The sequence below is a fragment of the Microcebus murinus genome, chromosome 27 (genome assembly GCF_040939455.1).
Source record: "Microcebus murinus isolate Inina chromosome 27, M.murinus_Inina_mat1.0, whole genome shotgun sequence".
In the NCBI taxonomy this organism is placed as follows: domain Eukaryota; kingdom Metazoa; phylum Chordata; class Mammalia; order Primates; family Cheirogaleidae; genus Microcebus; species Microcebus murinus.
This window is the reverse complement of record NC_134130.1, coordinates 13,340,026-13,355,187: the sequence shown is the minus strand read 5'-3', so window position 1 is coordinate 13,355,187 and position 15,162 is coordinate 13,340,026. Positions and strand designations below refer to the sequence as shown.

General features: G+C 42.8%; 1 protein-coding gene across 8 annotated transcripts in view; it reads left to right on the top strand.

The window, feature by feature from the left end:
* The window catches only part of ANK2 (ankyrin 2), a 559,765-nt gene that overhangs the window by 68,056 nt on the left and 476,547 nt on the right, over positions 1 to 15,162 (top strand). For 4 of the 8 annotated variants that reach the window (XM_075998078.1, XM_075998073.1, XM_075998069.1 and 1 more), the window contains exon 1: positions 11,169 to 11,294. The exons of the other annotated variants lie outside the window; for them this stretch is intronic. The gene's annotated coding sequence lies outside the window, so the exon portion shown is untranslated. Of the gene's footprint in view, positions 1 to 11,168; positions 11,295 to 15,162 lie in introns of those variants that run through there. 8 annotated transcript variants of the gene reach the window in all.

Here is a 15,162-nt window from a genome sequence, read left to right as displayed (position 1 = left end):
ATTAAACTTCTTATATTTTTATGGGTTGGGAGGAAGGAAACCAGAAGGCATCTGTAGCAGCTGGTATTGGCTGCCTACCTTTGCGACAGGTAAGGCGAAGTGGGCTAGGCCAATGGGCCGGTCAGCAGATCCTTTTTGGTGGCCCTGATGCTCAGCACTGACTTAGGCCCTGGAGAGCCTCCTGTCAATGAACCCGACAAGGGTCCAAATGGTCTGGTGGCAGTGTGAGACAACAAGGATGCAGAGACTGCGACAAAGCAGATAGGCACGCAGATTTCTATGTCTTTGTTTAGAGTGCTGGGCAAACACAATGAATCTGCAGGGGAATCTGGCTTTTAGGTGGCCTGTTTCCAACTCTCTCCGATGGGATGGAGTTGAAGTTCATTAGCATGGCTTCCAAGGCCTGCTCTGATCGAGCTCGCTCTTGACCTCCTCTCTGTCCTCACTTCCTGCCCCTCCACAGCCCTCGGTCCAGCGCTGCAAAACAGTTTTCCAGGTCCTGCCCACACTGTGCAGTGCTGCCCCTTCGCTTCTGATGTTCTTCTGAAGGGACCTTCCTGTCTCCTGTCACAGTCACTGTCAAAATACCCCAGACTCAGTAAGTGTCAGTTGAATTGAACTGACTGTGACTCAGTACTGTTCTTTTTTTTTTTTTTTTTTTGAGACAGAGTCTTGCTTTGTTGCCCAGGCTAGAGTGAGTGCCATGGCCTCAGCCTAGCTTACGGCAACCTCAAACTCCTGGCCTCAAGCAATCCTCCTGCCTCAGCCTCCCAAGTAGCTGGGACTACAGGCATGCGCCACCATGCCCGGCTAATTTTTTCTATAAATATATTAGTTGACCAATTAATTTCTTTCTATGTATACTAGAGACGGGGTCTCGCTCTTGCTCAGGCTGGTTTCGAACTCCTGACCTTGAGTGATCTGCCTGCCTCGGCCTTCCAGAGTTGACAGTACTGTTCTTAAGAAACTTAAAATCTACTCGAGGAGACAAATGTGTGCAAACGCCTTCCCAGAAGTGCGTTTAGGTATCACATGTGTTCCAAGCTATAAGGAATGAAATGTACAGATGCAATTGACCCTAGCCTTGAAATGTACAGATGCAATTGATCAGAGCCATGAAATGTATAGATGCAATTGATCAGAGCCATGAAATGTATAGATGCAATTGATCAGAGCCATGAAATGTACAGATGCAATTGACCAGAGCCATGAAATGTACAGATGCAATTGACCAGAGCCATGAAATGTGCAGATGCAATTGACAGTCACTGTTCTTTGAGTAGAGCTAGAGAGTGGCGGAGGTTCTGGGTGAGGGTGACTTTTATCCAGGTTTTTAGAAAGGGGGTAAACTTTGGATTTTGATGTACAATTAGACTTGACATTGTTCCTTAGCAAAATTTAGAATGAATTTTAAAACTTTGTGAGCACTTAGATTGGGGAGAAATAAACACTAAGGATGAGCTTGAGTTTACAAAGAACAAGTGAGATCAAACTAACTGTGGTCCTTTACTCACAGGTCTCCTAGTAAATAAGGAAACGCTGAAGATGCTATATTTCAGCCTGGCCTTGGGCAGTCCCCCAGAAGGCAGCACTTGCTTGTTTTGTTACAGTACTTGGGGCTTTGCTCTTTGTCAGACTTTGTGGATGAGGCCAAAAAAAGACATATTTATTAAATTTGTAGATGACTAATTTTTAATGGTTTAGAAAATAGAATTAGGATTTAGAGTTAGGCTGAAAGTACGGACCAATATTGAAAAGACGAAATTTCACCGGGATACACATATCCATATATATATATATATATATGTGCACATATATACAGATAGATTCAACATTCATTGTGCTTATATTCAAGGAAATGAAGGTCTATTTTAAGAACAAGTCAGTGAAAAAGTTCTAGTGTTTTTAGGACTGCAAACTCAACATAGCCAAGGGTGTGAGGACTGCCAAGACACATGCACTCAAATCTAGACTGCATTAATAACAGCTGAGCGTCCAGAATAAGGGAAGCAATAGTCCCTCTGCTTTGTGCTCTGAGACCACACACATTGGGAGTGTTGCATCCTCTCCTGGGTCCCCTGGTTCAAGAGGAAACATGGAGAAAGTGGAGCCTATCCCGGAATGGGTGAGCAGGACAGTGAAGAGGGAAAAATCATGTCAAATAGGAAATGGCTGAATAATCTGGGAACATAATCGCTCTCTTCAGTTATGTGGGAGTACACAAATTTCATGTCACTCCAGAGAGCAGAACTAAAACCTGTGGTAGTGGAGAATTTGAAGAAAGCAAATTATGAATCTATATAAAGGAGAAATAAAAATTAGAGCTCTTAAAATTTTAGTGGAAGTAAGTATTAATTGCAAATATTATAGAGATGATAATTCTTCCCAATTCAATTTTGATCAAAAGCCAGTAGCAAACCAAAAGAAAAAAAAAGGGGGATTTTTTTTGGGGGGGTTGGGGCAAATTCCAAAAATTACCTAGAAAAATAAATAGACAATAAAGGCTTTGGATATTGAAAAGAGAAGGTTGGTTCATTATAAAGGTATAAATTAATATATATATATATATTTTTTTGAGACAGAGTCTCACTTTGTTGCCCAGGCTAGAGTGAGTGCCGTGGTGTCAGCCTGGCTCACAGCAACCTCAATCTCCTGGGCTCAGCGATCCTACTGTCTCAGCCTCCCGAGTAGCTGGGACTACAGGCATGCGCCACCATGCCCGGCTAACTTTTTGTATATATATTTTTAGTTGGTCAATTAATTTCTTTCTATTTTTGGTAGAGACGGGGTCTCGCTCAGGCTGGTTTCGAACTCCTGACCTTGAGCAATCCGCCCGCCTCGGCCTCCCGAAGTGCTAGGATTACAGGCGTGAGCCACCGCGCCCGGCTAAATTAATATTTTTATAAGAGTCTAAGAAAGGAAATAAAAGTAAAAATAAAATAAATAAAAAATTTTAAAATTAAAAAAAGAAAAAAATAAAGCTATAAATTAAAGTGACAGTGGTGCAGACAAATCAATGGAATGGTTATCTCAGAAATAGACTCTGATACATCAATAATTTAATAAAAGACAAAAGTGGTATAACAACTGGGGAGAAATTGAGGACTTATTTAATATTAATACATTTTCTAGGACAATTAGCTTGGTAATTGAGGAAATTACAAAATACTCTAAAAAGACTTCCAGGTAATTTAAATTACATGTTAAATGGTTTAAAAAAAATCAAGCTGGCCGGGCGCGGTGGCTCACGCCTGTAATCCTAGCTCTTGGGAGGCCGAGGCGGGCGGATTGCTCAAGGTCAGGAGTTCAAAACCAGCCTGAGCAAGAGCAAGACCCCGTCTCTACTATAAATAGAAAGAAATTAATTGGCCAACTGATATATATATATAAAAAATTAGCCAGGCATGGTGGCGCATGCCTGTAGTCCCAGCTACTCGGGAGGCTGAGGCAGAAGGATCGCTCGAGCCCAGGAGTTTGAGGTTGCTGTGAGCTAGGCTGACGCCACGGCACTCACTCTAGCCTGGGCAACAAAGCGAGACTCTGTCTCAAAAAAAAAAAAAAAAAAAAAAAAATCAAGCCATAAAAATTAGAAAAATTAGAAGTGAATATTTAGAAAACCCCTGCATTTGGGGAGAATTTTTGTTTTATTATATTTTAGTGTAACACATTTCAAATATAAAAATAAATAGAATACGAGGACAAATATCTATATATACCTTATTAAAAATAAATAGAATAATATGACAAATATCCATATATTCCTTATCTAAGTTTACCAATTTTTAGCACTTCGCCATATTTATTTTCTTTTTGAAGCATTTGGAAATAAATTATAGACATATTGCTTAACCCTTACATTCTTTCAAATACATCTCTAAAGTAAGCATATTTTTCTTAACTAAGTGGAATACTTTCATCATTATCACATCGAAAAAATTAATAATAATTCTATAATACCTTTAAAAAAATTTTTTTAAGGCTAGGCAAGTGAAGCAGTGGGAGTGGAGAAGGAACAAATGAATCTGTAACTGGTTGTGATCAATTAGTCGTAAACACCACTGCACTCAGACCAGCCATAATTCCATGATATCCCCTAATATTCAGTATATATTGAGTTTTCCTCAGTCGTTCGTTCCCAAAGTGTGTTTTCCAGCTACGTTGCTCAAACCAGAATTCAGTCTTTACCTACATGCCTCATAACATTTGGCTCTTAGTTCCTATTACTCTGTTAATCCTGTTAATCCATAAAAATTCTCCTTCCTCCCCCTCTTTTTTTTTTTCTTTACGTTTTCTTGTTGACAAGACTGGATCAATTTCCTGGTAGAATTCCATTTTCTGGATTTGTATGATTGTTTTCATCTGATTTCATTTAAATTCTAGTTAACACTCCACTGTATTTCCCATAGGCTGAAAATTTTGATCTAAAGTTGTTATTAAAGTCAGGTAAAACATTCAAGAATATGTCATGGGTGATACTGTGAACATTATATTGTATCGTATTGGGAGTTGCATAATACCCAGTTGTGTTACTTTTTATGATACTAAGACCAAGCCTTGCATTAATGGTAAATGGGAAAATTAATAGATCTATTTATTGTAAAGTCATGATTTTTTTCCCTTGAGGAAAGTTCTATGTGTTAGTAACTCAGCAGCGGATCAATATTTAGTACCCTATCAACCTTATACTCAACACTTTTTGCCTATATTGCTAATTCTTGTCTGAACCAAATACAACATTATGAGTTGCAAAATGGTGATTTTTTTCAATTCTGCTAGTCTTTTTGCTTTCATTAGCTAACGTTCTTCTGATACAGTTCCTCCTCATTAACTGGAGATATTTGTTACGCTGAACTAGGGTTCCATTTAGAAAAGGAAGAATTAATACTTAACACTTTTTAACAATTTTTAAGTAAGAAATTGGTGTAATAGTTACCTCAATTGGTGATGTGTTTTTTTCTTTCTGCGCTGAGTATCATTAGGATTTTTATCTATTCAAATGTGTCAATCAATAACAGTCATTACAATGCTGGGACAGATTGTATTTACTGAAGTAGCTACACCAATATAGTCCGCCCCACATGTTCTTCTTACAATGTGACGTTGACACTTCTCTATCACTTCTGCCTGGCACTCTCTTGGGACACACGCTTTTAGGGAAATCCAGCCACCCTGAAGCCACCATGTTGAAGAGAGCAGAAGGAAAAACAACGTAAGAGAAATAGATGACTAAAGAGTCCTAATTGTTCCATCCCTTAGCTGTTCCAGTGTAGGCACTGGTCTTATGAGTAAATGATATTTCAGAAAATTTCAGTCTCTAGCACAAATGATGCTAAGTGGGGTAGAAATCAGCTGACCTACTGAGCCCTGCTCAGACTGCAGATTTATGAGAAAAATATTTTTGTTTTTTTTTGAGATGGGGTCTTGCTATGTTGTCTAGTCTCCTCTTGGGCTCAAGCAATCCTCCCACCTCAGCCTCTCAAATAGCTGGGACTACAGGTATGACCCACTACGCACAGCTGAAAATGTTTTAAGCTAAGTTTGGCATGACTTTTCACATAGTCACAGTAACTAGAACATATGCTTAGACGAAGTGGGCCTTTGAGAACCTCCCTAGACAGGGCTGACCCCTGTCCTTTGACATGACCACAGTGCCCTTCAATAATTCCCTTGCTTTGTGATATAAGATGATGTCTTGAGCTCACCCTTTACATTCTCTGCTTCGGATCTGAAATCAGCCTTTTGCCCCAAGAGCCCTGGTTCTTTTTAGTGAGGAAGGATATTTAGCCTTCAAGATCTGGGCATTGTGAAAGCTTTCAATGGAACAAATTACAATGGAAAAATTACACATGATGCCAATAAAACATTTTAACATGTTTCCCCAAAGCAGAATTGAAAGACAAAACAATGAAGCTCAACGAAATGGACAAGAAAAGTATCAAAAATCCAGTGAAGTTCAACAAAATGGACAAGAAAAGTATCAAAAATCCAGTAAAAAGAAAAATCAGCACAGACAAGCAATTCTCAAAAGATGAAATACCAATAAATAGTTATTATTGAATCATTTTCAACTCATAATGATAAGAAAGAGGTTATATATTATTTTTTCTTTATCAAATGAGTAGATTTTCTTTAAAAGGACTGAGCCTCAAATCTGACAAGAGTGCAGTAGAACTGTGATCTCGGACGCACTGGTGGGAATGCCAGTTGATTATTGGCTTTCTGCTAAGTAATTCGGTCATGCGAATTCAAAGTCTTAAAAAGTTCAAGCCATTTATACTGGTTAGGATAGAGCCTAAGATACTATAAAAAAGAGGTACCAAAATGAAATGGCTTAAAAAAACCTGAATTAATTTTTCTATTTTTTAGACAGAGTCTCACTTTGTTGCCCAGGCTAGAGTGAGTGCTGTGGCATCAGCCTGGCTCACAGCAACCTCAAACTCCTGGGCTCAAGCAATCCTCCTGCCTCAGCCTCCCAGGTAGCTGGGACTACAGGCATGCGCCACCATGCCCGGCTCATTTTTTCTATATCTATTAGTTGGCCAATTAATTTCTTTCTATTTTTAGTAGAGATGGGGTCTCGCTCTTGCTCAGGCTGGTTTTGAACTCCTGACCTCAAGTGATCTTCCCACCTCAGCCTCCCAGTGTGCTAGGGTTACAGGTGTGAGCCACCGCGCCTGGCTGTTATTTTGCTTTGATACAGCAGTCCAGAGTGAGTGGTCCAGGTTGGGAGGGCAGCTCTGTGGTCCAGTTTTCTTCCCTTCCTTTGCTCTGCCATTCCCTAAGTGTTAAAGCTGTGTGGTTGAAGCGAGGTCCCAGGCAAGTCTGTGTTCTAGCTTGCACGGAGGGAAAACAAGACGTCTAGGACAAAGACTGCTTTTTTAAGCAAGGGAGGTGGAATTCTGCTCACAAGGCCACCCCTAGTTGCAAGGGAGGTTGGAAGCTGTAGTCTTTGGGTGGGCAGCTATACCTCTGGCCTAAACACTATTTCTTTGGAATAAGACGACGTCCTTTGATTCAATAATTCAATTTCTGATAATCCATCCTAATGAAATCAATGAATCACAGAAAACGAGTGTTCATTACTTAATGAACAGTGACTCAGCCAAGGAGAGTAATGTTCAGTATGTTACTTACTAGGCTACTAAGCTCCTTGGGAAACAGCTAAGCAGTATAATTGAAGGGTTTTGAGGTCTCTATGAGGAATTCAATGAGATGGGAAACCATTGGAGGATTTTAAGTAAAAGAGAGATTCAGTGTGATTAAGAAGAACATTCTGCTTGCTGTACGGAAGACAAGTGGAGGCAGTTGCCATATAGCCCCGCAGACAAAGGATGATGGTAGCCTGAACCAGGGTGTTAGCAGTAGCAGTGATAGTCTTTTCAATGGTAAACTTTCGTTAACTGTATAGATTTTGGAAGGAGCATATTGTCTGTGAGGCCAAATTTCCCACTTAGCTCATAGAGTATGAAATAGTGACAAAATACCACTCTGTGTGGGTATTGGGACGGATACTTAAAAAGTGCTGTTTTTTTTTTTGAGACAGAGTCTCGCTTTGTTGCCTAGGCTAGAGTGAGTGCCGTGGCGTCAGCCTAGCTCACAGCAACCTCACACTCCTGGGCTCAAGCGATCCTTCTGTCTCAGCCTCCCAAGTAGCTGGGACTACAGGCATGAGCCACCATGCCCGGCTAATTTTTTCTATATATATTAGTTGGCCAATTAGTTTCTTTCTATTTATAGTAGAGACGGGGTCTCGCTCTTGCTCAGGCTGGTTTCGAACTCCCGACCTCGAGCAATCCGCCCGCCTCGGCCTCCCAGAGAGCTAGGATTACAGGCGTGAGCCACCGCGCCCGGCCAAAAAGTGCTGTTTTTAAATTGCCAAAGTTAATTTTAGTTATAAAGGTCAGCAAAATCCCAAGAAATTCAAAGCAAAAAGATATTTCTTAAGTAGAAAAATATATCATTTTAATTTTCCTTATCCTAGTTTAATAATTAGCTCTTTCCCCCGCAGAATAATCACAAAATACACAAATCTTTGGTTTTCATTATTTTGTATTTGTTCCTTACATTTAATGTGGACTATACTATTTTTTTTAGTGTTATTAATTTTTTATTAATTTATCTTTATTTATTTTCTTTTTTCTTTTCTCCCTTCGATGGAGATTATCTTGAAAATACTATTTTTTATATGTTTATGAAAGCTATAATATCAGTAATAGTATTTATATAACCTATGTTATGGAAATAATTCAATCTAATAATAATCTATATAATTATTGATATAATAATAATTTTTTGATTTTATATAAAATATTTAAGCCATTTATTTGTTTTGTACTGTGTTTGTATGTGATATTTTCCCCAGAGAAGATAACTAGGATGGGGCCGGGCGCGGTGGCTCACGTCTGTAATCCTAGCTCTCTGGGAGGCCCAGCCAGGCGGATTGCTCAAGGTCAGGAGTTCGAAACCAGCCTGAGCGAGGCCCCGTTTCTACTATAAGTAGAAGGAAATTAATTGGCCAACTAATATAGAGAGAAAAAGTGAGCCGGGCATGGTGGCACATGCCTGCAGTCCCAACTGCTCGGGAGGCTAAGGCAGGAGGATCGCTTGAGCCCAGGAGATTGAGGTTGCTGTGAGCTAGGCTGACGCCACGGCACTCACTCTAGCCTGGGCAACAAAGTGAGACTCTGTCTCAAAAAAAAAAAAAAAAAAAGAAAGAAAAAAAAAAAGATAACTAGGATGCTTGTGACTGTGGAATTTGATGAGATTCCATGCCAAGAAATTCTCCAATTCTCTGCAGACCCCAACTTAGTGTCCTACAATGTAATTCAATCCCAACACTAAGTAACTACCCAGATTAAAGCAGACCCTACAGATTGAGGGCTCAGTCCCACAAGGCTGCCCCAGACTTCACATGCCAATGGCAAGGAGTGGTTGGTCCTCAGGTCACCCACACTTCTGTGCAACTTGGCTACAAATTGGGGGTTCCCATGACCCCCTCCTTAGGTTTGACAATTTGCTATAACAGCTCATAGAACTCAGGGGACCACTTCACTTGCTATGACTGATTTTTATAGAGAATAAAGGACACAAATGAACAGCCAGATGAGGAGGCATACAAGGGGAGGTCTGGAAGGGTCTGGAGGACAGGAGCTTTTGTGCCCATGGAGCTGGGATGCACCACCCTCCCAGCACGTGGGTACATTCACCAACTCGGAAGCTCTCCAAACCCCATTGTTTAGGGGTTTTATGGGGATTCCATTACCTCGGCACAATTAATTAAATCATTGGCTACTGATGAGTCACTCAATCTTCAGCCCCTCTCCCTTCTGTGGAGGTGGGGTGGGTCTGAAAGTTCCAACCCTGTGATCACGAGGTTGATTTCTCTGGCAACTAGCTCCCATCCTGAAACTACCAGGCAGGCCCCTACCCTCAACCGGGAGTCAGCTCCTTTGCATAAACTCAGGTACGGTGAAAAGGGGCTTATCATGAATAACAGAATATGCTCGTCTCACCTCATCAGTCAGGAAATTACAAGGGTTTTAGGAGCTCTGTGCCAGAAACCGGGGTTAAAGATCAAATATATATATTTCTTATTATATTACAATATCACAGAGTCAATTCATTTATTCTATGTGTTGACCACCCATATGTTTAAGTCACTGAAAATGGTACCGAAGTGCATGATATTTAATGGATTCATAAGCTGGTTAGTGATATTCTGTTTCCACACAAATATCTGAAATATAGTTGACAAATCAAATGCATAGGAAGTAATTCAGTTAAAGTAGAAAAAAAGTAAATTTTCCTCTCTGCTAGAGAAAAAATATATTTTTGGTCACTGCGGTCTAACTTGGCTATGATTGTGCTTCATAAAGCCTTAATGATTTTGGTTATTCCTACATTAAAGGTTGCATTTATTACCATTTGTCATAATTAAGTTAAGATACAACATGGTTTTGTTACCGGTCTTCAGATTCAGTATTAGACACAGAAAGGCCCATCGCGGTGGCTCACGCCTGTAATCCTAGCACTCTGGGAGGCCGAGGCGGGCAGATTGCTCGAGGTCAGGAGTTCGAAACCAGCATGAGCAAGAGCGAGACCCCGTCTCTACTATAAATAGAAAGAAATTAATTGGCCAACTAATATATATATATATATAATTAGCCAGGCATGGTGGCGCATGCCTGTAGTCCCTGCTACTTGGGAGGCTGAGGCAGGAGGATCGCTTGAGCCCAGGAGATTGAGGTTGCTGTGAGCTAGGCTGACACTATGGCACTCACTCTGGGCAACAAAGCGAGACTCTGTCTCAAAAAAAAAAAAATAGATACAGAATATTGTATAAGGACCCCTGATAAGGCTATTATTCCTTGTCTTGTCACAGAAATAGAATTAGAAGCCTTTTTACAAATATTCAATCCCCTCCCTCATTCTGATAGTCCCCTCCTTTTGTCCCAACTGCATAGTGGGCGTTTAATGAATGGCTACTGAATGAGTGAATGAATGAATGAATGAATGCAAAGATGGTTCTGACTTCCTGCCTGTCTGTCGAGGTCTGTAAGTCTGTTTCCGTCGGGCTGTGCCTGAGTCCCCTCACCACGGGATTACTGTGTATTTCACCGAGCCTAGTGTCACCTCCCTGACGTCTTCCGTGAACCGAACTCGGCGGTGACAAGCTCAAAGAATAAACCATATGAAACCCACCAATATTTTGCGACTCAAACTTATATATAAAAGGTGATCTCCTGAAAGGTGTGTGTGTGTGTGGGGGGGGGATGATCTGCAGATGACACCACTCCCGGGCCCTGGCATCTCGACAGCGGCTCCTCCTCAGTTTCCCCAAGCTGGGCGTGGGACTCCGGTGACTCCCGTGTGTCCGATCCATTTAGGCTGCAGACAAATCCAAGTGCTTTTCTTGCTTTTTTTTGTTCTGTTTTTTAATTTTTTCCTTCTGTTTTTAACCAGGCGAAAAGCGACTATTGTTTTTGTGGGGACGCGCCGCCTGCCCGCCTGCCCGCCTGCCACGCGCGGGCGGCGGCGCTGTCGCGAGCGAGGCGGGCGGGCGGCGGCGCTGTCGCGAGCGAGGCGGGCGGGCGGCGGCGCTGTGGCGGCGGGCGCGGGTCATGTGGTGCCGGGCGCGCGGGGGGACTGGCCCGCTGGAGGCACATGGCCCGCGGTCGGGCTGAGCCGGGAGCGCCGTCCCGCCTGCCGCCTCCCAGACCTCAGCGGCCGCGAGCGGGGCTGTCGCCCGCCTGTCGCCTGCCCGCGCGGCCTCGGCGGGAGGAGCGGCCGCGCCAGTGAGTGCCGGGCGGGCGGGCGGGTGTCGCGTCGCCGCGCGGGGCGCCTTTGTGAGGACGCCGCCCCGCGAGCCGCCCGGGAGCCGCGGCAGCGCCGCGTGGGCGCGGGTCCCAGCCCCGGCCCGCTGCTCCCGCGGGACGCGCCCTTCTGGCCCGCAGCCTCTGGTCCTGCGATCGCGGGGCGGGTGTGTCAGACCTGGGTCGAGGAACTGCTTTGGGACTCCGAGTGGACTCGGTGTCGGCCTCTGTGCGGTCGGCAGGGAGGGGACGCAGGGTGGTGGCCGTCTCGGCTCAGGGTCGCCGCTGTGCAGAGACGGGGCTGCGTGCCTGCCGGAGGGGCACCTGGTGGCCGCCGCCCTTCCCTGCGGCGGGCGGGCGGGCGCACCGGCGGGGAGACGCGGCTCGCGCGCGGGCGGCAGCGCTGTCGCCGCAGGGCCCTTCTGACGGTCACAATTCCCCTTAGGTAGTGTCAGCTGGCAGAACAGGTGCTGGCGGCGGAAGGGTGATGGAGTCCTCCGCCCTCTCCCCGGCGAGTGAATTGTCTTTTCCTGCTTCCGAAGCCCGATTAGAGAGGGGCGAGAAGTCTGAGAGACACGGATTTATAAGCACTGTTTTGTTGTTTGTTTTGTTTTTTGCTGGTAGCAAGGACCGCATTCCCATACTCGCGTAGCGGGAGTGATTCTCACCTCTGCCGGGAATTTTAGGTGTGGCCTTTTTGCAGAGCAAGGGACTCAATCCAATAACATCTTCCAGTTCCTTCGGGGCGCACAACGCTGCATTGGTTTTAGAGACTGCAGATAAACGTGTGTGGTTGGAAGGAGAAAGAAAGGGGGATTTATAAGAACGGATTGTTTATTTGCCCTGGCATTTTGCTGTGAACACCTGATGGAGTTTAAGTCAAGGTGTTTGGTGTCCTTTTGAAAGACAACAGGCAACGCATCGGGCTGTGTCTTTAAGCATGGGGAACATCTTTATTTATTTATTTTTTAACCCCAAGTCTTTTTTGTGAGTCTCTGCACAGCTGTAGGCTTTGGGGCCAAAGGCTGATTCCAGAAACATTTAGGCATTGAAGAAACTGTGGGTTGGGAAAGGTGATGGGATGAAGGTCTAAACCTTTTGCAATAAATGGTTTAAGTCACCGGAACACCAAACAGCAGAAAAGAGCTTGCCCCACCCATAGTGTTGTGAACATGGATTATTGTCTTTCCTGTTCTGTTGCACGCAACTGCATAAACACTAGGGCAGAGACAGTTCCCATGCATCCTTTGAGTCTGTCACAGCTACACGCCACGTAAAATGAAGCCACAGAAGAATGGAAGACCCCACCCCTCACCCCGCCTTGTCCTTCTTCCATATTGTTGAGTGGAGCTCCATTTACCCCAGAAAGGATCTCTCTTACTGCTTTTATGTTTGTATTCCCATTGGCCATCTCATGCAGCACAGTGTGAGGGGTTCAGGGGTACTCTTCCTGACCTAGCCCCTTCTCTCGGCCTAGACCACACCCCCTTTTTTGGCCACACGCCAAAAAAAAAAATGGTGCCCATATTTGGGGACATTCATTCCTCGATCATAAAACCAAAGAGCCCTCATTTCTCTGCAGACACACCATCAGCCTTTTAGGGTAGAGAGGCCCACTTACGGGGGGTTTAGAATTTCTTTTCTTTAAATATGAATGCAGTAACATGAAAAGAAATGGAAGAAAGTTATTCATTTTCCTATCTCACACACACCCTGTTTAATGTCTTTGTATTTGCTTCTTGTTTTAATCGTCACATGAAGCTGGCTGGGTTTCATGCAGAGGGGCTGTCTACACCCCAGATTTCTACTTTTCACGGAAGTCACCGTGGTTAGTGACTTAGAGCTAGAACAGGACCTTAGGACTGACAGCTCAGTGCTGTGTTTTACTGGCCAGAGTTACACATCTGATGAGTGAGGAGTCAGGACCCGTCAAGGGATCTCTTGACTCCCAGTCCAGTGCTCCTTCTGTAATCATGCAGCCTAAGGAGAAAACATTTTCTTTCAAAATTCAGCTTGTTTTCAATTTCAGGTTATTTTGTTTAAAATGCTTCGGTATTACTAGAATAGTAAAATCACTGCAGTTTCACCCTTCCTCCCTAAGAATGTCTTGGAATAGATTAGAAGTCTTTTTTATTTTTTTATGACTTTTTTTTTTTAATTTCAGCATATTATGGGGGTACAAATGTTAAGGTTACGTATATTGCCCTTGCCCCTTCCACCCTTGGGTCAGAGTTTCAAGTGTGTCATTATGTTTGTATATACCCATCCCCTCCACCCCCTCCCACCTGCCTGATACCCTCTAAATTTTATTCCTATATGTCCACTTAGGTGTTGATCAGTGAAACCAATTTGCTGGTGAGGACATGTGGTGCTTATTTTTCCATTCCTTGGATACTTCACTTAGTAGAATGGGTTCCAGCTCTATCCAGGAAAATACAAGAGGTGCTATATCACCGTTTGTTTAGCTGAATAGTACTCCATGGTATACATATACCACGCTTTATTAATCCACTCATGTATTGATGGGCACTAGATTGGAAGTCTTTACAAAGAAATTTAATTTCTGTTTTCTTAGGAGAGTAGCATGTGTATATTCTTTGTGGGTCATGTCACGAGACTGCAAATACCAGATTGCTGGAGCTGTCCAACGTTGGCTTACTGGGATGGGGGCACCCTAAAATAATGAGGGCGACTGTTGCTCACTTATGGTGAATCACTATGAGAACATTTAGAAGCTTCTTTCTGTTTGGGTGGTTTTCTGAGTCACATAATATTCTTTCTTTATGCAGGCTTATTCAACGTGATATATTTGAAACCATTTTAAAGCTATTTAATATAAAATAAAATTCCAGATTAATTTTTCTTTCTTTAGATTAATGCCAGACCCATAACAGATTTTCAGAAAATACTTGTTGATTGAATGATAGAACAAATATATAGAACATTGCAATGCCTGCTTACGAGTATAATGAGATTTAAAAGGCAATCCAACGTTATGCTGTTCCATAATGTTGTTAGAATGCCCATCTGTTAATTGTTCAGTCTAATTTGAGTAAGGATAAGAGTCACATATTTGCTTGAAATCAATATAGATACGAATAAATGTCACATGAAATTCATCTATGTTCATGCTGTTTATAGAAGCAATAAACACAAAATGAGATTGGGTGTTGTTTAATTACATTTTTTGGAAACCTCGACTACAATACAGAGGCTCTCTGATTATATCCTTGATGAGCAATAATCAGTTTCTACTGTCCAGTGAGGCCATCTTTTCAGTGAAGACATTAAACTATAGTGATATATTGGGAGAAATTAGTTCTGGTAGCTTTGAGTGGTTTCAACAAGAATAATTGGAACACTGTTCTAAACAGCTTGCACTCTCTAGCTCAGAAACAAATGGCTGTATGTGTGACATTTCTAAATGGTGACATCTTCGAGGAACCCTCCAAATGGATTATTTTATTTTAAGCTTCAGGTTATGGAGGTGGGGAAAACACCAGGAAGGGGATAGTAGATATTAATGTTCTTAATGTGGACAGACAGAAAGACCAAGTGAAGATACCATTTATTTTAACTAGATGTAACTAAGAGGAAATGCAAAAACAGAATGCAATACAAGTTCAGTAGAAGCTCATACAGGCTCAGTACAGTGACTAATGGCTTATACTCATTTTGTAAATTTCGCTCTTTAAGGTCTTGGGTGCCTTTGCCATTCCATTTAGGTAGCAAGCACAAGCAAGTATCTCTTGTTGTAAACAAAACAACAGATTTAAGTTAATGCTAATGTGTTCACAGCCAGAGCCAAGAGCTTTTCAGGGTTATTATAACATGCTGGGCTCTTAGCCCA